We start from the raw sequence: 23,828 nt of genomic DNA on the forward strand, positions 1-23,828 counted from the left end.
TCTCTTAAAAACTCTAAACTAAGATCAACTACCAAAAATTAAAAACAAAAAAGTTGCAGAAGAAATTGACTGAGATGTAATGTGGATTAAAAAACTATAAAACACTTGTCGCATTACGTTCATGAAATGTTTTATATTTTAAAATAGAACAGCAACAGAATTCCTGGTCTACTTCCCTGCTAAACTACCATTCATCTAACCATTAATGTTAGATACGCTTAAGTATAATTTTCCTTCTTGATGAGAGAAATACCGCAGATCTTTTTTCGGCCGCCTGGGTCTTGGATACTCCATTTCTCGGAAAAGATCAGAGAGAAAATCTTAGCAGACAACATAGTTAGACAACTCTCTATACCTTCGCTCCCGTCCACTTCACAACTCTGCAACCAAGCCCCACCAAACCGGAAACTCAACTGAAGTCGGCCGGTTACAGACAGGGACCTGAGCCTATCATCAAGCCCGAAGACAAACACCTGAACCAGTTAGAAATTGGACGCGCTTGAGAAACACCAGTGGGGAGAAAGCGGGGGCGGGTGACTGCATTTTCCGCGGGCAGGGTTAGGCGTGGGAGAGCAAAAAGTGACTTTTAGTGGGCGGTGAAACGAGTTAGGTCTTGAACTAGCAGGCGCCCTCACCAATCACGTTGCGCCGAAGCCAGCAGTGAGCAGACGTGATTGGCGCAGAGGGCTTCATGCCGTGACAGTATTGGCAGAGAGTGAGTGAGGGAGGGAGGGAGAGAGAGCGACAGCGACAGCGACGAGGTGCTGGTGACGAAATTAGGTTAGATTGTGGCAGGGCAGGCAGGTGAGGAAAGCGCACGGGCTGGGATTCTTAGCATTGTCGCCGAGTGGGAACCGTTGTGGGAGTTTTGAAGGCAGTGTCCTCAGAGCGTTCGTCTTCCGGCTCTCCCCGCTCGAGCTGCCGGCGCCCAGTGTCCGGAGGCGGTGAGTGGCTGTCAGGTGAGTGCCGGGCGCTGTTTCTGGGGCTCGGCGGCTGACGGCCGTGCTCCTCTTCTCCCTTTGTAATCTCCCGTGTGCCTGGGACGATCGAGGAGGTGCTTTTCTCTTTCGCCCCCCTCTCCAGGCAACTGGGCTTGGGCAGGCAGGTTACCCCAGGGTCAGGGAGCTTTTTTTCAGCCGGCTCGGTGAGGCATTGCGTGGTGCCCCCAAGTGTCTTGGGGGGGGGGGGGAGGAGAGAAGGAGGAGACCTATCCGTTTGTTTTCCATGTATGACAGAGAAACGCTTCTTTCCCTGTGAGGGGGCCGAGCCCTGCCCTGGGATCGTCGATGTCTGTTGGCAGCGCTGCCCTGCCAATTCCATTGCTCTTTGCTAAGAAGCCACTCCTGGATCACTTAGAGCCATTAACTTTTTTGTGTGTGTGTGAGAATATCAGACTGACACATTACCTTCTGGGGGTGGGGTTTGGTGCTAACTTTGAGTGTTTGCTGACTATTCTTTTGGCAATGGGCTCTACATGTCTGAAAATGTTTAGTTGGCGGTATGTCAAAATATGGAGGAAAAACTGCAGCTTGCTGTTTGCTTCTGCAGCATAGGGTTTTTATTTTACAGTTGGAGAAAGATACGACTGGTAGGTATTTGTGTTTACGTGACTTAATGTTTTTACGGTGTTGTGTAGGCTAGTAAAAGATGCATGACCTGTATATCTGATCCTCAGGGGGAGAGTTGTTTTGTGGTTGTTGAGATGTGGTGCACCAGAATATTAGCCCTGGTAGAGGTGGTTTAAAGGTACCTTGAATTCTTGTTCTGCACGAACTTTTACAATAAAGTAACGATTCTAGGGCAATTTGTATTTGTTAGTGATCTGGTCAGATGGCGTGGGTTAGGTGCATTCTCAAGTATTTTGCTATCACTTGTGATATTTGAGTTAAAAAGGAATTCTGACATTTTTCAAATGACTGAGATGCATTGTGGCCAACACAAATTTTGTGTGGGCATTTAAGCCTATAATTGAGGCTATCCAAAATACAGTTTACTTTCATTCTTCAAACAAAATGTAATATTAAGTTACTTTGCTAATTGCAAAGGTTGAAATAGAGAGAGCCATTCTTTTCTAAGCATTGTATTAATTGGTTACACCTCATCTAAAATGTTTGTTTTTATTTTATTTAAAACTACTTGTAGCCCGCACCCTCCAAAGTTTGGGGTGGGGAAAATGTAAACACACATAAAACAAGAAAACTGAATGACTCATGAGACCAACAATATCAATAAATAAGCAAAATATTTATAAACTGGTACATAAATTCTGATAACTCGTAAGAGCATTATGACATTGGAGATCATATGATTTCAATGCGCGTGCTGATAGGTCCTACAACCATAGCATGTAAGGTGTTTTCCAACCCTCTCCAGTCGGGTTTTTTAGGATTACTGCAATGAATATGCATGAGTTAGATTTGCTTGGCCTGGGTGTCCAATATATGTGAATTTATTTCATGCATATTCATTATAGATAGCCTGAAAACCTGACTGGTTAAGTGTGCCTCTAGGAGAGAGTTGGAAAACCCTGGTGTAAGGAATGGTGGAGCTGGGTTAAAGAGCAGTAAGGCTGGTGGCAAAGTCTAGGGAGAAAGCGACTGTAAATAATTGGATTTTTAAGGCTTTTAAAAATTCCTTAAAATATTTTAGACTACGAAGATGTAGTGGAAGGGAATTCCAGAATACAGGACCTGCTAATGAGCAAACTCCTTAACATATGATGGATAACCTGACTGCTTGCGGGGAGCGAACTTCAAGGAGGGATTGGTGGCAGATCTAAGCATCCTCGAGGGTGGGGAGGATATAGAGTCTAAGGGTTGCACTTAACCATGGGGAATGTAACATTGTTCAGAAGATTATGAATTATGGAGGTAAGCTTTTAGAATCTTTGGGATTTATATAGCCTTTTGTTAGTTTTGCCCTTTTGAATGAAGTTTTTGTAGTTTGACTTGTGAAATTTAACCTACAAGATGTCTTTGTAAATTATGTGGGTTTTGGAGGCCTGTTGGCTTCCTCTGTCTTTTTGGGCTTCTAGCTGTAGTACCATGAATATTCATTTGAAGCTATCAGGGGCTCTCTTTTCCTCTTGCATCCCATCTCCTGTGTCTATTCCCTCGCCCTCCTCCCACTATAATCCAGTCATTGCAATGACAGTCGTTATTATGGGACTGTAGACCATGATTTCCTTTGGAGTATAGTACACATGCATCCTGAATCCCACCTGTAGATTTTGTTGTTGAGCAGCAATTTTACTTCTACTTCTAGGTCTATGTCTCCATAGTCTTCCCAGTTCCTGCTATCCCAATAAACTGAAGGCTGGACTAGGAATTAAATTCATGTTTCCTACATGGCAGTTCATAACATTTTTACAAACTCTCTCTCTCTCTGTAGAAAATTCTGTATGTCTTTTGGTCATTTGGATGTTATGGTTCAAAAACAATATTAGTGCTACATTTTTGAAGGAGTTAAACATGTGGATAAAGGTGAACCGGTAGATGTAGTGTACTTGGATTTTCAGAAAGCATTTGACAAAGCCTCATGAGAGGCTTCTAGGAAAAGTAAAAAGTCATGGGATAGATGGCGATGTCCTTTCGTGGATTACAGACTGGTTAAAAGATAGGAAACAGAGAGTAGGATTAAATTGACAATTTTCTCAGTGGAAGGGAGTGGGCAGTGGAGTGCCTCAGGGATCTGGACTGGGACCCTTACTTTTCAATATATTTATAAATGATCTGGAAAGAAATACGACGAGTGAGGTAATCAGATTTGCAGATGATACAAAATTGTTCAGAGTAGTTAAATCACAAGCAGATTGTGATAAATTGCAGGGAGACCTTGTGAGACTGGAAAATTGGGCATCCAAATGGCAGATGAAATTTAATGTGGATAAGTGCAAGGTGATGCATATAGGGAAAATTAACCCATGCTATATATACACAATGTTAGGTTCCATATTAGGTGCTACCACCCAAGAAAGAGATCTAGGCATCATAATGGATAACACATTAAAATCGTCGGTTCAGTGTGCTGCGGCAGTCAAAAAAGCAAACAATGTTGGGAATTATTAGAAAAGGAATGGTGAATAAAACGGAAAATGTCATAATGCCTCTGTATCGCTCCATGGTGAGACCGCACCTTGAATACTATGTACAATTCTGGTCGCCGCATCTCAAAAAAGATATAATTGCGATGGAGAAGGTACAGAGAATGGCGACCAAAATGATAAGGGGAATGGAACAGCTCCCCTATGAGAAAAGACTAAAGAGGTTAGGACTTTTCAGCTTGGAGAAGTGACGGCTGAGGGGGTGGGGGGGGGGGATATGATAGAGGTCTTTAAAATCATGAGAGGTCTAGAACAGGTAAATGTGAATCGGTTATTTAGTCTTTCAGATAATAGGCTAGGGGGCACTCATGAAGTTAGCATGGGGCACATTTAAAACTAATCTGAGAGAGTTCTTTTTCACTCAATGCACAATTAAACTTTGGAATTTGTTGCCAGAGGATGTGGTTAGTGCAATTAGTATAGCTGTGTTTAAAAAAGGATTGGATAAGTTCTTGGAGGAGAAGTCCATTATCTGCTATTAATTAAGTTGACTTAGAAAATAGCCACTGCTATTACTAGCAACAGTAACATGGAATAGACTTAGTTTTTGGGTACTTGCCAGGTTCTTATGGCCTGGATTGGCCTCTGTTGGAAACAGGATGCTGGGCTTGATGGACCCTTGGTCTGACCCAGTATGGAATGTTCTTATGTTCAGGAATTTTAGTGATTGCTTTAATTTCTTTAGGGTGTCTTCTTAGTATCTCATCCATATTTGTGGCTTAAGAGCTCTTAATTGAAGAGAAGTAGAATAAAAATGATTTTTTCATGGGATGCAGTGATTTCCTGTATGTTTCCTGCAGATAAGGATGTGCATGCATGCATAAAATATACTTCAGAACATTATTCAATCTTTGTGTGGGTAAAAATACATGCACAGCGTAACAGCATGTGTTCTTTTATCCACTAAGAAAAAGTCCATAAGTATTGATATGTACCTGAGATACCGTGCATTCCTATTGGCTGGAGGATGTCCGGAATGAGTGCTTGCGTATACATGCCTATTTGATAGGCCCTTATGCTAGTCTGAAGTTATTTTTCTCTTCCAATCACAAGTCGGACATAAATGTGATAATGATCTGCTTTTAAGAGTTTTTTTTTTTTTTTTTTTTTTTTCTGGAAACATTTTGCGGTTGCTAAGACTATAGCAATAGAATCAATGTACTGAGTTAAGTATTAATGAGATAAAAATACAATTTTCTTGCACTGTTACTGTTTTTAGTCTGTAGTAAAATGTTAATATTTAACAGCAATCTGACTCCTAAAATCACTGCATGTGTTTTGTGTGAGTGTGTGGTTTTTTTTTTTTGTTTTTTTTTAGGTTTTTCAACCAAAATAGCCTTAGGGTAAAATTCATTTATAGAAATGGACTTAATAGTTTAGCCTAACAGTTTGAGATATATTTACCCCTTTTGTATCATAGTAACATTTGGTTTAGACTTTAATTTGATTTAGTTTCTTTATTTTTAGATAGATTGTTGTCATAGTCTCCATTCATGGAAAAAATAAGCACAATTATTTAATCTCTAATTCTGTGTTTTGATCTTCATGACCACTGAACAAATCTTGAATCCACCTTTTCATGCGTTATGTGGTTACAATAAAAGTCTTGTTCTACATTTTTTTTAGCCTTTTGGAAAAACCTTGACATGGTTTGAAATGTTAGTCAACTTAATTATTTTTATTGAAATACAAACTTTTATTTCTCTACTGTTTGCGTGCAACACTGAAACTGGATTAGATCTTGTGAGCCAATGTTTAGTTGATTTTAGGATTGATTTGAGTAGTGTTTGCTCATTGACCTAACAAGGTTTCATGGAATGCAATTTTGTTTCTTGTATACAATGTTAAAACACACACACACACAGCCCAATTCAAACATTTTATACATGCTGAACAAGTAAAGAGGACCTTATTTGTCAGAAATTCTCAGATTAGTTGATTTAATTTTTTTCTGGTGATTTAACTTCCTCCCAAATACTACTGTGTGTGAGGATTTAATTGGGCCTATAAAATGCTTAGCTCATAATATGGACATCCAGGACCTCACTCACTCATCTCCTGACCTCCCATCCATTCCAAACAAACCATAAGACAAGATATTGGGTAAATCAAGGCTGCAGCTTTAATCAATGACCCGAGCCCCCCTATTATACAACATGAACATATTTGACAATATACTCGGATTTCAGCCTTTCCACACCCCCCAACCTATCCGCCTCTTTCCGGCAGGATAGCCATTACCAGCCACTCGGCTCGCTGTTTCCAGGCCCTACACATCAGGCTCCGACTTCCGTTGCCAATCTGCACGAAGCCAGCCTGTGCGGACCCCCCACAGCATCCTGCAGGGAGTCTGGCCAAGCGGCCCCCGCCTCTCACCAGCAAGGGGCCACTCCCTGACAACAGCCCAGTTGTCACCCCTCATTAGTATATCTGAAATCCGTACTGACATAACCATAACTATAACACATATGGCTCGGGCCAAGCGCCACAAACCCCTCCCCTTGCTGCGACAAATTCCCATCAATACAATATCCCAACATTAAACACATAGGGCGGGTGGGAGGGTAGCAGCTGCCGCGCAAAACTTGTCTCGCCGCCGCGCGATCCCCGAACTGGCCTCCTTCCTGCGCTGCCCTCACTATAATATTAAATTTGAAATGCCCTTGCCCAATCACCGATGCCCTATTCACTACCCCCCCCCTTTCCCCACGGATTTCCCACCAATCCCTGACCGCCACGATCCCCTCCTAGATCACTCCATCTACTCTTCCCCCCCCCTCTCCTCTTCCCGCTCCCCTCCCCCTAGCTAACACCTAACGTCGTGAGTGTGCCTGGGCCCACATTAATTAACCTCATGGACACAAGGTCCACTCGGTTTCCATAATATGGACATCCAGGACCTCACTCACTCATCTCCTGACCTCCCATCCATTCCAAACAAACCATAAGACAAGATATTGGGTAAATCAAGGCCGCAGCTTTAATCAATGACCCGAGCCCCCCTATTATACAACATGAACATATTTGACAATATACTCGGATTTCAGCCTTTCCACACCCCCCAACCTATCCGCCTCTTTCCGGCAGGATAGCCATTACCAGCCACTCGGCTCGCTGTTTCCAGGCCCTACACATCTGGCTCCGACTTCCGTTGCCAATCTGCACGAAGCCAGCCTGTGCGGACCCCCCACAGCATCCTGCAGGGAGTCTGGCCAAGCGGCCCCCGCCTCTCACCAGCAAGGGGCCACTCCCTGACAACAGCCCAGTTGTCACCCCTCATTAGTATATCTGAAATCCGTACTGACATAACCATAACTATAACACATATGGCTCGGGCCAAGCGCCACAGGCCACGGACATTCAATGTCCAGTGACCCCCCAAAGATGCGGTCTGTTTTACCTGGGAAACAATGCTTCGAGCGCCTCTTGAATAGAGTTCAGAAACAGGTCCATTCCCAAGAAAGACAAGTGAACCCCATCATCCCGAAACAATCCCTGCAATTTGCCCCATGACCATTCGTGTCTAATATGTCGTCCCCCTAATCGCGCCAACCAAGAGCCAATCTGTTGGTTTGCCTTGGACCTACTTCTGCGCCACATAACATTATCCCCCATTGCCGGTCTGACTATTATGTCAGACCAACAAAGAATGGTGGTAGGCATCAGTATCGACACAGACATCAAATCCTTACGCACTATGTTGATAAACTGTCTACCAGCCACCCACCCCCAATCGTTGCCCCCAAGATGAATTACCATCGCTCGAGGGGATCCGAAGCTGTGACATGCCCTCTGTACATACGGCAGCAATTCGTCCCACAACATGCCCCGACGCCCCAACCAACGCACCCGCACCCCCCTGCTTTGCAAGTCCAAATGGGGACCATAAGGCCGGCCCCTGGCGTGTCTGTGAGCCCAATGAGTATATGAGTGCCCGATGATCCACACCTCCATGTCATGCAACCCAGCACCTGCAAAGAAACAAAGGTTAGACACAACTCATTCTTGCCCGGTTTCCGGGCGTATATAACCACGATATGCGCCCGACCGCCACCGGCCTATCCGCTGAATGATCCCCCCGTCAAACCCGCTCTCGCTGCAGATGTCGCTGCCCCAATTCTGAACGAATGCGTACCAAAACGCCGCTCATCCAATCCTATAACGAACAATGCTCGCCGGAGCACAACCGCGAACTGATACTTCGTCAATGGTCTACCCGTCTCATGAATCAGAAACTGGGCATCCCCCAACGGCCGCAAGCCACAATAGTGCACCGCATTGCCAACCGGACACGTTACTAAACCCGGGACTCCTGTCAATACCACTGACGAACCACGACCCCTCTGATCCGTCTTGGATCGGGGAATGCCCAGTATCACCGACCGGTTAGTCACCACCACATTCATTGCTAACAGACCTGGATAATCTCGACATCCCACCGAACGCGCCACTAATTCGCTCACTCGCAGCGCGCCAAAAAAGGCCCACACAAAAGCTAAACGAAACAAGGCTGTTTCGTAACTTGAAGAACACACCGATTCTAACGCTCCCCACAACTGTAGAAGGATTTCGTGAGTGATCGGCAAACGGCAATCAAGGTTCTGCACCATCCCTCTGGACCAACCCGCCAATACATGCCTCACAAGGAAGCGCCCGGATGGAAAACCCCAGCCATGCGCTCTCATCAAAAAGGAGAAACCCGCCAACTGTCTTCCTACCGCCGCTCTCGAAGACCCAATACTCCGAGCATGCTCAAGGAACCGAACCAGCGCCACGTCCGAAATCGGCCCTCCCCTCCAGCCTCGGGACCACAAGAATGCCGCCACTCTACGCGCCCCTCCCACATAACCTGTCCAGGTGGACGGAGCTAATGAAGCTCGCAGCATGTTCCAAGATTCTGGGTACCAAATCTCCAGAGGGAAGACGGGACCGGGTCTCCGCAAACTTTCGCCTTCGGAGCCAGTTCTCGAAAAACTTCCCACTTGAAACGAGAAAGAGAATCAGCCACCCCGTTAGACACACCTGGTACGTGCCTGGCCCATAAGGTCACATTCAAAGACATGCAACATAGCAGCAATTCCCGCAATAACTCAGAAACCCTAATACATCGCGCCGCCCGTTTATTAATGACCTCGACCACGCCCATATTGTCACACCAAAACACGACTCTCTTATCCCGAAGCTGCGAACCCCAGATATGCACCGCCACCACGATGGGAAACAATTCCAGAAATGTAATATTTCTTGTAATCCCTGAAGCCACCCAATCCGCCGGCCACTCCGCGGCACACCATGACCCCTGAAAGTAAGCTCCAAATCCCAAAGACCCTGCTGCGTCCGTAAACAACTCCAGCTCGTGATTTGACCACGGATCCGTTTGCCAAAATGCCACCCCATTAAAGTTCAGCAAAAATGCATCCCAAATACGCAAATCTTCCCGCAGGGCCTTAGATACCCGGACATGATGAAACGACTTCTTGAGACCAGTCGTAGCATGCGACAATCGCCGCACAAATACTCTCCCCATAGGAATTACCCTGCATGCGAAATTCAAACTGCCTACTAAGGATTGTAACTCGCGCAGCGTTAACTTGGTACGACCTACAGCGTCCCGGACCATCACTCGCAGCCTCTCTACTTTATCTTCTGGCAGACGGGACACCCCGGCTTCAGAGTCCAATTCTATGCCCAAAAAGGTCAGCTTGGTGCACGGACCTTCCGACTTACCCGCCGACAAAGGTATGCCAAACACCGCCGACACCGCCTGGAAACTAGCCACTAAATGCTCGCACTCCCCTGTATCCGCTGCACCCACGAAGAAGAAATCGTCTAAATAATGCACCAACTTGACCGACTTAGCTCTCAGCTGCACCACCCAGTGCACAAATGAACTAAAAGCCTCGAAATAAGCACACGCTATGGAGCAACCCATAGGCATGCACTTATCAAAATAGAATGCATTATCGAAACGGAATCCAAACAAATGAAAACTGTCTGGGTGTACGGGAAGTAAACGAAACGCTGCCTCGATGTCGGCCTTTGCCATCAACGCCCCTGGTCCACAACTGCGTACCAACCGCACTGCCGAATCGAATGACGCATACCGAACGGTACACTGCGCTCTCGGGATCCCGTCATTCACCGACTTCCCCTCCGGAAAGGACAAATTGTGGATCAAACGAAATTTGCCCGCCTCCTTCTTGGGGATAACCGCCAGTGGTGACAGAATTAAACCTTCCAATGGACTCTCACAGAAAGGCCCTGCAATCCTGCCTAACTCAAGTTCCTCCTGTAGCTTAGCTCGCACCACCCCCTGCAACCTCCGCACCGACGGACAATTGCCCCCCCTCCCACCTTTTCTCCTCCCTCAAACGGAATATCAAAACCAACTGTAAAACCTCGCATCAAAAGCTCCGCCATGCTCCTCCGCGGATATAACTTCAACCAAGGACGCATAGCAGAGACCCTAACCGGAGTGAAGGCCCTATCACACCCCAAGTTTACCCGGACCCTTTGAGACCGGGATTGGAACCGCACCCTCCCCTTGTCGTTTGAGACAGCGAGACACCGGATGGGCCGCTCCACAAGTGGAACAGGCGTGCCGAAATTTGCAGTCAGGGAAAATACAGTTGGAGCGATTATATCTCCAACACACATCGCTCCGCCCAGACACCGCTTTGCCGGAACCTCCACCCTGGGCTTCTTTCCGAAATGGCCGCACCAATCCGCTACCTGCCATCGCTCCCTGCCCTTGGCCACCCGTTGTGCCCTTAGACGCCATTTGTGTCAACCATAAACCTACGTCCTGGGTGCCCCACGACATGAATTTATTTTCTTCCATCCGGTCGCGAAAACGTTCATCGTAATTTAACCACGACCAACCGTCGTAGGTTTTGCTGGCTGCCAAAATAGAATTTGCATAGGCCAACAATGGCCCATATTGTGCCGGATCCTTACGTCCGACAACGCTCGCCAAACGAAGGAAAGCCCTCATCCAGTTATGGATGTTTCGCGCAATCTTTGGCTGTGCTCCTGGAAAACGCTCACTCTTACCCCTCTTCTTTTTCCCCTTTCGCTTTCCCCGCCTACCCTCCAAAAGTTGAAAAATATCTATGAAGCGCCTATGCCTAATCCGCTTACGCAACGATTTCGGAACCTCTTCCCATAATTCAGTTAAGGCCACCAACGCTGGGGCTCCATGTGTCGTTACACCTCCTACGATCCCACTCGTATCTCCCACTTTCTCTGTGATTGAACTCGAAGAGGTCGAGGACGATGAAGAAGAAGACGATGAAGAATCGGAGGAACTAGATTTCTCTCGCCTCTTCCGTTTCTTGGACCTTCCCTTCTTCACCGTCCCTCCACGGGCACCCACCCCCCCCTTCTTCTCCCCGCCCTTCTGTCCGTCTCCTCCCTCTTCTAACGCCCCACTCCGAACCCAGCCGCCCCCCTGAACCCCCCCGACCCTGTCCTGGGAATTATCTCCTTTATTGAGCCGCGGAAAAATCACGAACTCACCTGCCGAACCAGCCTCCACCGCTGCTGCTTCCGCCACAGCAGTTCGTTCTTGACTCCCCCTCCGATCCTCCGCCGGCGCCACATTCCGCCACGCTTCAGATCGTGAAGGACCAGGCAACGCCGCCTCTTCCTCCTCGCGCTGCTCCTCCTCCAACTCTCTCTGATGAGACACCACATCCTGGGAGAGCACATGCCCCACATCCCAATCCGTCCCCCCCCCCCCCCCAGAATGTCACCTTCCGCCCGGCTCCTATCCCCTATGTCCCCGCACTGCCACCATGCAAGATCCCCCCGCCTATTACTGACTACCGATTGCCTCCGTCTCCTGGTCCCCGCTCTCCCAGGACCCGAGGTTCCAGCTCTGCCCACTCTTCGCATTCCTCCTCTCGCTCCATACGCGCCTGCTGCGCTCTCTCTCCGGCGCTAAGGAAGGGGAGCCCCGCCCACAACCTGTGGGAGCGCCCGACCCACGGCCACTCCGAGGACCCGCTCTGTGTCCTCGCGCCTGCGCGCACTACCTCTCAAGCCACCCGATAGCCCCTCTCTCTCACACCGGTCGCCGCCCGCATCGCCCCCCAGATCTTCTGAGGCGCAAAGCGCTTCCTCCTCATGGCCCTCCAACTCCTCCCTAACCCGCAAACCAACTCGCAGGCCTGCCCCGCTCTCCTGCCGTCGAACATCCGCATGCAGCCCCACCGGACCTCCTCCTATCCCCGACACCACCTGCGCCGCCCCTCTAGCCTGGACCCCCCGCCCCCTGAGCCGAGTCCTCCCTACTCGCTGGGCATTGCGTGCCTCCGTCTCCCTTCCCAGCACCTCCGGGGACCGCCCCCCATGCGGCAAGGAACTGCCGCCCGGAACCCCGCCCCCCACGTCTAACCGCCGTCCCATCTCAGAAGGGACCCTCCGCTGCCCTTCCTCCGCGCTCACCCGCTCCGGGCCGCCTCCTCCGTCAGCCTCCTCCTCGGCTCCATCCACCGGCAGCCACGCCGCTTCCTCAGAATCAACGAGCCAGGACAGCTCGTCTGCTCCCTCGCTCGCCATCTGCCCGGCTCCGCTCAAAAACCGCACCAACCCTCCCGAAAAAAAAAAAAAAAACGGCCAGGCAAGTCAATCGCAGCACCACTAGACAAACGTAGCAGCTGCCGCGCAAAACTTGTCTCGCCGCCGCGCGATCCCCGAACTGGCCTCCTTCCCGCGCTGCCCTCACTATAATATTAAATTTGAAATGCCCTTGCCCAATCACCGATGCCCTATTCACTACCCCCCCCCCCCCCTTTCCCCACGGATTTCCCACCAATCCCTGACCGCCACGATCCCCTCCTAGATCACTCCATCTACTCTTCCCCCCCCCCCCTCTCCTCTTCCCGCTCCCCCTCCCCCTAGCTAACACCTAACGTCGTGAGTGTGCCTGGGCCCACATTAATTAACCTCATGGACACAAGGTCCACTCGGTTTCCAAAACTAATCAATTAAATCTAATACCAACATTTTGGTCTGTATTTTAGTAGGGTGTGCATTAAATCCTCACACACAGTGGTATTTGGGAGGAAGTTAAATCAACTAATCTGAGAATTTCTGACATAAGGTCCTCTTTACTTGTTCAGCATGTATAAAATGTTTGAATTGGGCTCTGTGTGTGTTTTAACAATGTATACAAGAAACAAAATTGCATTCCTTGAAATCTTCTGTTAGGTCAATGAGCAAACACTACTCAAATATGTGCATGCATGTGTATATATACATGCACACCCTACTAAAATACAGACCAAAATGTTGGAATTAGATTTTATAGCTCAAAAGTAATCAATGAAATGTATAGCTCAATATATCTTGTCATCTTTACTGTAATATATACATAGGACAGTAATGACAAAATTGAGCACTCTCAAATGGGATAAACAGTACAAATCCAGTTGAAAACTCTATGAACAAAAATTTTTGATGTTTCTGAAACTTAAGATATTAAAATGAAGTCTTAGTTTACAAGTCTTTTTTAAATTTAATTTTAGCATGAATGGCAACAATTTATGGCAAACAATACAAATATTTATTTATAAAATGTGTTCTTCTGATCCACAAATCTCAGCAGGACACAAAATCTATACATACTTGTAGACTCTAGTAATACCATACAGTTACATAATACATAATAAAAAAAAACAAAAACCTAAGATAACTTAAAATACAAGGTTCTTATTAACACACATCACATAAAGCTTCAAGACTTTGAAAAACCGGAAATAAAATAGGAATATTAGCAAGTTGGATAAGCTTCATTAAACGGATTTGTTTTAAGTAGCTTCCTAAAGTGTGATAGATCTTGAATTACTTTTGGATATACTGGAAGCCATTCCAAAGAATAGGACGTACTACTGCAAAAATGTGCTTCTGTGATTCCTGTAGGCAAACCTGTTTAACAGATGGAACTTCTAACATGTTTAGTAGCTGAACATAAAATATGGGAAGGCTGGTATATTCGTAGATCAGAATCACAGCCCAGAGGTAACAAATTGTTCAAGCTTTTAAATACTAAGACCAACATTCAAGAAAAAACTTAAGACCTGGCTGTTCCGCCAAGCCTTCTCAGATACCCATGACACACAATAGTCGACAGAAATTCCTTTAGGAGCAATGGATTTCCATATTACCCCTAAGCCCAGAATAAGAGCCTCCTGACTGCTCTGTTTATACTAATAATTTCTCCGCTATCTCTAGCCTTTCCTTCCTTCCAGCAGTCTATGCCTCCAAGTTTAATTTCCCTGTTAAATGTAACTTTGCTTTTTCACGTTCAACCTTTTGTTTTGGTTACTGTTCTTGGTTCAGTTCCCCTATTCGATGTGAACCGACCTGATATGGTCTCTACCATGAAGGTCGGTATAGAAAAGTGTTAAATAAATAAATAAATATTTTGAACCTAGTATGTACAGTACAGGAAGCCAACACAGGCTAACCAATATTGGTGAGAGATGGTCACGAGGACATCCTGAAATAAAGCGGGCTGCCAAATTCTAGATAAGTTGCAGTGGTTTCAATGAGGACTTTAAAAGACCCAGGAGTATTGCAGTGCAATAATCTGAGGGTTATATCAGCGACTGGGTCACTAAGAGGAAATCAGAATTTCCTAAGAAGGGTTTTAGGGCATTCAGAGTTTTTGAAAAAGAATTGCAAATCAAAGTCTGTATATGGGGTCAAAAAGAAAGAGAGGAGTCTAGAAGCACACTCAGATTACGTACTTGGGATCTAATGGGAATGGACACATCCCCAAAGGACCAACAAGGGGGGGGGGGGGAGACAGTACCCCTCAATTGTGAGAGAAACAAAATCTCTATTTTATCCATGTTTGACTTTAATTTATTTGTTAATCACCGATTTGAAAGGTTAACCAAGGCTGAATCAAATGATTCAATAGGGAAAAAAAAGTTGACTGTAAGCCTGCAAAAATTTTGAATGAAATGTCAAGTTGAGACATGACATTACACAAAGGCCTCAGATAAATGTTAAAAAGATGGGGAGATAACACAGGGTCCTGCGGAAACCCTGCAGACAGATCAAATGTGTTAGAACTAGCAGTCCCAATCACCACCTTTTATAGGTGTAATTGGACAAAAGGATGAAAACCAGGATAACATTGATGCAGTTATACCCAAAGAAGTCAACTGTTACAATAAAATGGAATGGTTGACAGTGTTGAATGCTGCCGATAAATCTAGCAGCACAAAGAAATAGCGGGTCCCAGAGTTAAAGCCCCATCAAATAGAATCAAATGAACAAGGTTTCTGTACTGTTGATATGAATTAAAATGGGTAGCCTAAATTATTCTGAGGTGTATCAGAGGAACTGCTGAAAAGTATATAAAAGAAATAGTTTGTGAGTGTTTTAAACAAAAAAACAAAACTCCGAGTATGAAGTGTTTAGTGGGAAGGAAGAGAGTGGCCAAGTAATGTGTTGGGTCTTCCCTCTCTCTTTCTGGGAAAAGATACTGATGAGTCAGTTTTATAGTGAGTTTTATGGCCAAGACAAGTTGTGGGAGAAAGGTATTAAAATTCTTATTTCTGTTGTACCTTTACAGAGTCTATTGTAAAGAGATCTTGATGGATTACAGTTGTTCATGAACGGCTCAGCATTGTGATGCTCAGATCTTTGACTTCACTTGTATAATTTATTTATGTTTTCTGTACTGTGATGCCAGGATTATCATTTTGTGCTTAAAGGTTGAAAGGTGATACTGTACTATCTAGACCATAATGATTAATCCCCATAAAAGATTGATACATCAGGCTGTAATGCAGCCTTTCTGCATGCACTCTGGAACTATGGATTTCTGTTTTGCGATACAGTCCATGCTGAGCCTCACAAAGAAGCTAAGGAGATTAGAAAAAGAAATTGGTATTCAAAGGCAAACTTTGTGTGTTGCACGGAAAACTGATATTTTTGTAAACCTTAGTTTCCTGTTTTATTTTTTAAAACTTTTATATATAACCTTGAGTATTGCTATATATGTTATTGGATGCAATGAAATATAAAACAAATGTAATTACTGTTTGGATATCAGAAGGATGGTGCCTGATGTTTTAAGGACTTTTTTTTTCTGATAAATGCAGAATAGCAGAAATCTGATAAATTCAGCCCTAGGTTTCAGTGGAATAGTGCTGCTAAATGCTTTTCTAAGTAAAAATGGAAATGTACAAAACTCAAAGAGAAAAGTATGTTAACCAACTCTTCTAATCTTTTTAAGATTTAATAGTTAAAATGCTAGTGTTAGCATGCATCCTGAAGAAAACATGCAACGAAACACCTCAGTAATAGTAATAGGCAAAATTGTATGTATGAAGAAGTGTAACAAACTGTAAAATAACAATAAAAAAGCTATGTGCAAAAGTTTAATGAATGAACAAGATATCAAAGATGTATATTAAAGTGCATTCATTTATCTGATATCTCTTGCCATGCAATGGGACTCAGGCATTTTAAAAGACAGCACTTAAATTTATCATCTATCTGTTCACTGGACTGTTATAACCCTTATTTATGTATCTCTTTATTATCCGTTAAAGAAAACTACCATACCCATGCATGCATACATATCTCCATATTGTGCTTGGAGAGCTCATTTAATGGTGTAGTAACGTAACCAGGCCACACAGTCTCCTCTCACTGTAACTGCCGTAAAATTGAGAGCCTAATTATGAGCAGGTGATGCAACATAAACTGTTTATTGTAATGATTAGCAACAAGACGTTTTGATCTGGTAGCAAAGAACTGCTCCACTGGGCCTGAAGTGGAAATATCTCTGTAGACAGCAAAGTTAGCTGCTTGGTAACACAACATAGTAAGTGACAGCAGCAAAAGACCAAAATGATCCATCCAATCTGCCCAGCAAGATATCTAGGGTTGTAACTGCCATTCCATGCAGATTACCTCTGTCTCTTCTGTTTAGGGTTGCAGCTATCTGTTCAGGGTTGAAACTGTGGTTACCTTGTGCCTTTGGAAGCACAGTACAATCCATTTCAGTGTGGTTTTGGTTTATCTTCTGCTCCATGTATTTTACCCCAGTATTTTTTTTCCTATCTACTTACCAATAAGAGATCCCCTGTGTTTAACTCGCGCTTTCTTGAATTTTGCTGCAGTCTTTGTCTTCACTACCTCCTTTGGGAGAGCAGTCCATGCATCTACCACCCTTTCTGTGAATAAATATTTTGTGATGTTGGTGAGTCTGACTCCTTGTACCTTCAGTTGTGATCCCTATTCTCCAGTTTCAGCTCATGTGTTTTTTTTTGTTTTTGTTTTTTTGTGTATGTGTGGTCCCCACACTGTTTTGGTTGCCTTTATCTGTATTTCCTCTAGCTTATCACTATTGAGATACAGCTTCCAGAACTGAACACATTACACTAAGTGAGGCCTCACTGGCATCCTGTACAGAGGAATTCTCACCTCTCCCCTGGTGTGCGCCCCCCCCACTAGCCTCTCTGTCAGGTCAATACAGTAAAGTGCGGCTGCGGTTACCCTGCTCCTAACCCGCTTTCTACTCACTTTTCGCCGCGTTAGTCCAACCCGCAATACACTATCCCCTTTAACCCATTCTTACCGCCTCTTTAACTCACCGGGTAACCCCTTCCCCCCCCCGCGGCATGTATATTAGATGTAAACGATCGAATTAGCTATTCCCTCCCATACAGTAACGCGTGCCCCGACTATTGCTTTTTTAACCTGCCGTTTTGCCGCGCGTTTAATCTGCTAACTTACTGCCTACCCTTACCCCTGCGTTAGAGGCAGGAGTAAGGGTAGACGGCAAACTTTCCCCCAGCCCCCGCTCACCTTCTCTGGCCGCGTCCATGGGTGCTGGTCTCCGGGGCAGCCCCAGTCCTCTCCCCTCCTCCCGAAGCAACGAAAGCGGAAAAAAGCGAAAATGCAAAAAACAAAAGTAGCAACGAAGTGGACAGTTCTCCTACGCTCGGGATTGCCTCTCTCCCCTCCTCCTGAAGCAAGGCAGCTTTACGCGCCTTGCTTCGTGAGGAGGGGAGAGAGGACTGGCAGTGTAAAGCAACGAAGCGACTTACTCTTCTTGCAGCCCCCCTCCGGAGACGGACATCGGCAGAGACGGACCGCGGCTCCCCTGCCTCCAGCTGCCGGCGAAGATGGATGCCTGCACGGGCGAAAGCGGCCCCTGTGCGTGCAATTGGGCCACTCAAGGCGTGATGTCATGATGTTTGGCGTCACGGCATGTGACACCAAACGTCATGAAATGACAGATACCAGCGTGACTGTGAAGCGTTAGGCCAGCGCACCCAGGATACTGTTTAGCGCTCTATGCAGTAAAATGGGTTGCGCGGGCCTAACACTTCACGGACGCTTCTTGGACGCAGCTTGCATTTGCAAGCTATTTACATACAGTATCGAGTGGTAGGTGAGCTGCACTGTGCGTGCGGCAACCGCGGGTGCGCCCGGCACTAACGCAGCTCTTCCTACCACTCCTTACTATATCGGCCTGTATGCAAGCTAGCATCCCTCTGGCTGTAGCCACCACCTTGTTGTGTTGTTTTGCTATCTTGAAATTATCAGATACTATCACACTGAGGTCTCTCTCCTGATCAGTGTACATCAACATATACACCCTCCCCTAACCCCCCAGTTGTGTACAGCTCATTTGGATTTTTTGCATCCAAAATACATGACCCTGCACTTTTTCGCACTGAATTTTAATAGGCAAGCCTTTAAGCAGTCCTCAAGGTTCTAGGTCATTTTGCATTGTCTACTTCCTACTTGCCTTTGTGTCATCTGCAAAAAAACCAAACCTTCTTCTAATCCTTCTGCAGTATCGCTCACAAAGATATTGAAGAGTACAGGCCCAAGACCAATCCCTGAGGCACCCTTCTAATCATCTCTTTCTCCCCGGAGTGAATTCCATTTACCACCACCCTCTTGCTGTCACTCAATCAATTTCTAATTCAATCTATCACCTTGGAAACTCATGCCAAGCTTCTCAGTTTATTTATGAACCTCCTATGTGGGACAATATGGAAATTATTGCTGAAATCCATTTAAACCACATCCAGTGCCCAACCTTCATCTAATTCTTTAGTCATCCAATTTAAAAGAAATCAGATTTCTTTGACGTAATCTGCTTCTGGTAAAATGATGCTGTCTGGAATTTTGCAACCCACTGGATTGTAGGTAGTTTACCATCCTTTCCTTATTTTATTTAAAAATATGGTTGTTTTTTTTGGGTTTTTTTTAAATATACAGCCTATAACAGAAAACATGCTAGGCAGTTTACAACAGAACATAAAGCACATCACATTCAATATACATCGTAAAAATAAACAGTCAGAAATAACTACATAAAAATTATGCAAGTGACCATAAGATAAAAGCACACAACTTCCAGTTAACCCAGCACATGAAAATTCAAGAAAATGCTATCTTTTTCCTAAAACATTTGTAGTCATTAATTTCCCTGAGTTCTGCAAGTAATGCATTCCACAGGGTGCGGCCATTGACTGAAAATGCCCTCCTACGAGAGACTTGCAGCCAGACAGATTTTAAGGTGGGAACTGAGAGCAGACCTTTATCTGCAGATCCTAAAGTGTGCTGAGGGACCTACCTCTTCTTGAAGGGCTTTGTACACTAAAGTCACCAATTTAAATGGATCCTAGAAGTAACAGGAAGCCAGTGGCCTTATTGGAGCACAGGAGTATTATTTTCTACTAGGGCAGGATGTGATTAGCTTTCAGAAGTGTCTCCATTCATTTTCTCACCACTGGCTTACTGGTCTGTAGTCTCCAACCTCCTCTCTTGTTACCACTTTTGTTAAGAGGACCGCAACCACCTTTCTCCAATCTCATGGAATCACTTTTGTTTCCAGTGATCTATTAAAAAAGTCATTCAGTGGACCTACAAGAACCTCTCTGAGCTAGCTTAGTTTCCTCAGTTGTACCTCATCTGAACCCATGGCCTTATCCATTTTAAGTTTCACAAGTTCCATACACTTTCTTCTGTGAATGGTGTGGTATGTACCGCATTCCCATCCCTACCCTTGTGAACCATCAGTGGTCCTTCTCCAAGTTTGTCTTCAGTAAATAGTGAACAGAAGTATTTTGTTCAGCAGTTCTGCTTTGTTGATCCCTCTCCACGCATTGCTTCCCATCAGCTTTTAATCTTATAATTCTACTTCCTTTTTCCAATATATATGAGAAGTTTTGTTGCCTCGTTTTGTCTCTTTAGTTATCTTTTCTTCTGCTGTTGTGTTTGGCAGCCTGATTTCTTTCTTTGGTTTTTTTTTTCAGCTTTGACAAATGTTTTTCCATTTGTAATTTTGTATATTTTACATACAGGATGTCATATTTTACAGTTTAATACTTCCAAGTGAATGGCTTATAAGTTTGAACACTTCCAAAAAGTAGACAGTGATATGAATAATGTTACAGTACTTAATACTGGTGAAATACCATGGTTAGCTGTGTCGTAATTATTAGCCCAGATCTTGTTCCCAAGGAAAGTCTTTCTTTCTTTCTTTTGGTTGGAAGATCAGTGCTCTTAATCATTAGATCACTGTTTCCCTCCTCTTTATACTTATGTAAAAAAATAAGTACTACTTGAAATGAATGGAATGGGTTTTTTTTGTTTTATTTACAACGAAGTGTAAAGCTGCCTCTTATTCCATTACAAATATTGTGGAATCAGATCTCATATCAGAAGTATATCAACATATGTGCGCAAAAGAAATTCAGAGAACACAGATGGAAAAATTTCTAGGTGACTGGTTACCTTCATGCATCAAAATAGTTTACTGCTGTGGTGGGTTTGGGTCTGAAGAGAGCTGCTACTTTTGTGGTAGGCCTAGGAAGAACTACTGTGGCCTGCGGTGAGAGCAAAAGTGGGTGGAAGGAGTGCGGAGGAGAGACGAAAAAAAAGAACAAAATGTGAAAAAAAGAAAAATCACAATCTGAAAATTTATGAAAATAATAAATAGGCGAAACAAAATAAGAGCAAAAATGCAAAACTACATTTGAAATGTAGACAAAACTGAGCAAAGGGCAGCAAAATAAAAACAAAAAGTCAGGGAAAACAAAAAAGAGCCAAAAATATTTGCAAGGAATATATATTTTTCCCTTGCTTAAGAAAGTTTTGGCTGGTGCCCAAGTTCCTCTCCTCCCTCCCCAAATATTCTTTTTACCCTGGAAAAACAGTATTTACAACACTTGGACATGGAGTCCTATGGTTTGTTTCTTTTTGCAAGTCTGGCTTTCGTTTAATTGGCTTGCTAAAAACTTTTTCAGTTTTTCTGATATCACAGCTCAGCAATAATATGTAATGCAGTTGGCTTCCCCCTGTGAGTAGTGATTTATAGGAAAAATTACTAAAAGTCACTGACTAGGAAAAGGGTGCTCATAAGAATGTCGCTTTTAAAATGTTTACTGAGGAAGTCATGTGTTTGTGCTGAACAGGGACCAGATGTGGAATCTATCTGCTCTGGGAGCCACCTCATGATCCAATCGATTTTTACTTTTATTTGAATAGTTAGAACGAGACAATTATATAACTCACAGCACTTGGGATTTAACGGAATGACTGACTACAAAAGCTACAAAAAAGGACAAGGAGGAGATGAAGCCCCAGGATCCTAAAATGGGGGAATCTGCTGTTTAAACCATGTCGGCCTTGCTGGTGAGTGAGACTCTGATGGAAGAAGTTATTACTGCAGGCACTGAAAGTAAAATTTGAAAAGCTGTATGCTAAACTTGAGGAATCATCTACTGTGACTGTATTAGCATATCAAAAATGTATTAATATAGGGAAATGAAGTAAAGTCTTGTATTTCCTCAATACTTAAAAATCACTTTTTCTTCAAAAGACATTATCCCCAGGAGCAACATTTACTTATCTTCAGTGTTATGTTTCAAGAATGTTGTACATGATCTGCATTCTCTTAGCACAGTCTGTGTTTTGATGACCTGAAATACATCTGCGTCAGAGATGAAATCATTAGCCAGCCATATATTTCTCGGATCTGTCCCTTTCATTCTGCATCTTGGTCTCAAACCTCATTAATTCGGCTGTCGATTGGTCTCCATGTCATAGAACTGATCACGTAAGTACCCGTAAAATGAGAGGGAAACTTAGCTGGAGACCTTTTGGGGAGAATTCTCTGTAAACCATTTTTACTCCGGAACACACTCGCATCCCTTCTGGTGCGAAAAATATCTCTGCGGAGCTGATACAAGAAGCGAGTGTGTTGGGGAAATATGAAATTCTTCCTTAAACTCATCAAAAGATTTAAAAATATCCTTTTTCCAAATCTGCCTTAAAAATTGTAGCCCACATTTTTCCCATCCCTTGGAGACCAAAGAGAAAGTAACTGGTGAGAGATTTATTTGGTAGGGAAGAGAGAGAAGAACCCCCCCCCCCCCCCAATCTAATTTAAGACATTTTAGATGTTTATGAACCAATGACCAAGTTTTAATCGTATGGGACAAAATTGAACTAGTTCTCCAAGCTTGGCCAGTGTCTTAAATGAAGAAAGGTGCCCCACTAATGCAATCAAACCATGACCCTGAGATTCTAATTCCTCTAGAGCCACCCAAGAATAAGTCAAAAGGTCCCCGCTAATCTGTCCCCTAATTTTCACCCACCAAGCAGATAAATATAAATTAGTAATAACTAGGCCCCCATAGTCCTTGTACAGCTCCATGTTGTAGAGTTTGATTGTGGGGGTCTTTTTGCGCCATAAAAAACAAATTAGCTCCCCTGACAGAAGTAAAAACCTTTGGGGATATAGTACAAAGCAAATTTTGAAACAAGTAAAGTAGATTTGGAAGAACCACTATTTTTACAAATGACACCCTCCCTAACGGAGAGAGGCAGTGGTGTCCATTAGGCCAGCTCCGATTTCAGCTTCTGAATAGGGTATGGAGAATTAAGGGTAAATAGTTAAGCTAAATTTGCTGATCCATTGAGACTCAGATAATTAATTGAAGAACTAGTTACTTGGAAACCCCTTATGTGACCAGGTAATCTGCATGTCCATTACAGATTTAGTATTGTTAATTACATAACCTGCCAAGGGGTTGTATTGCTAAGGCAAAATACAGAAAGCTTTTATGGACCTGGCTATACAATTTTAAAAAAACAAAAAATAAAAAAAATAAATGTCATCTACCTTATAAATGGCCTGTGACCGACGGCCCGCAAATGCGCAGTAGAGACCAGCTCTACCGCGCATGTGCAGGGCGAGCACGTCGCTCTGAGGCAGCTTCAGAAAGAAAAAAAAATGGCGGCGTCCAGTGGCAGCAGCGGGCGGCGGCGGCGACGGCGGTAGCGAGCGACGGCGAGGGAGGGAGAAGAGAGAGAGAGGGAGGGACGGACTGAGAGGGAGGGACGGACTGAGTGGGAGGGAGGGACAGAGAGAGAGAGTGGGAGGGAGTGACTGAGTGAGAGGGAGGGATTGAGTGAGGGGGAGGGACTGAGTGAGAGGGAGGGAGTGGGACTGAGTGAGGGAGTGAGGGGGACTGAGGGAGGGAGTGGGGACTGGGAGAGAGAGGGAGGGAGTGGGACTGAGGGAGAGTGAGTGGGACTGAGTGAGTGAGAGGGAGGGGGGGGGGAGTGACTGAGTGGGAGGGAGGGAGTGACTGAGTGGGAGGGAGTGACTGAGTGGGAGGGAGGGAGTGAGGGGGAGGGACTGAGGGAGGGAGTGGGACTGATGGAGAGA

General features: G+C 44.8%; 1 protein-coding gene across 5 annotated transcripts in view; it reads left to right on the forward strand.

Annotated features, from left to right (window-relative positions):
* Nucleotides 1-721: 721 nt before the first annotated feature.
* NUMB (NUMB endocytic adaptor protein) overlaps nucleotides 722-23,828 on the forward strand; it is a 283,524-nt gene continuing 260,417 nt past the window's right edge. For 3 of the 5 annotated variants that reach the window (XM_029598702.1, XM_029598700.1, XM_029598703.1), the window contains exon 1: nucleotides 723-959. The gene's annotated coding sequence lies outside the window, so the exon portion shown is untranslated. Of the gene's footprint in view, nucleotides 960-1,568; nucleotides 1,589-23,828 lie in introns of those variants that run through there. The other 2 variants (XM_029598697.1, XM_029598699.1) reach the window with 2 other exon arrangements.

The sequence above is a fragment of the Rhinatrema bivittatum genome, chromosome 4, assembly GCF_901001135.1.
Source record: "Rhinatrema bivittatum chromosome 4, aRhiBiv1.1, whole genome shotgun sequence".
NCBI classification, from domain to species: domain Eukaryota; kingdom Metazoa; phylum Chordata; class Amphibia; order Gymnophiona; family Rhinatrematidae; genus Rhinatrema; species Rhinatrema bivittatum.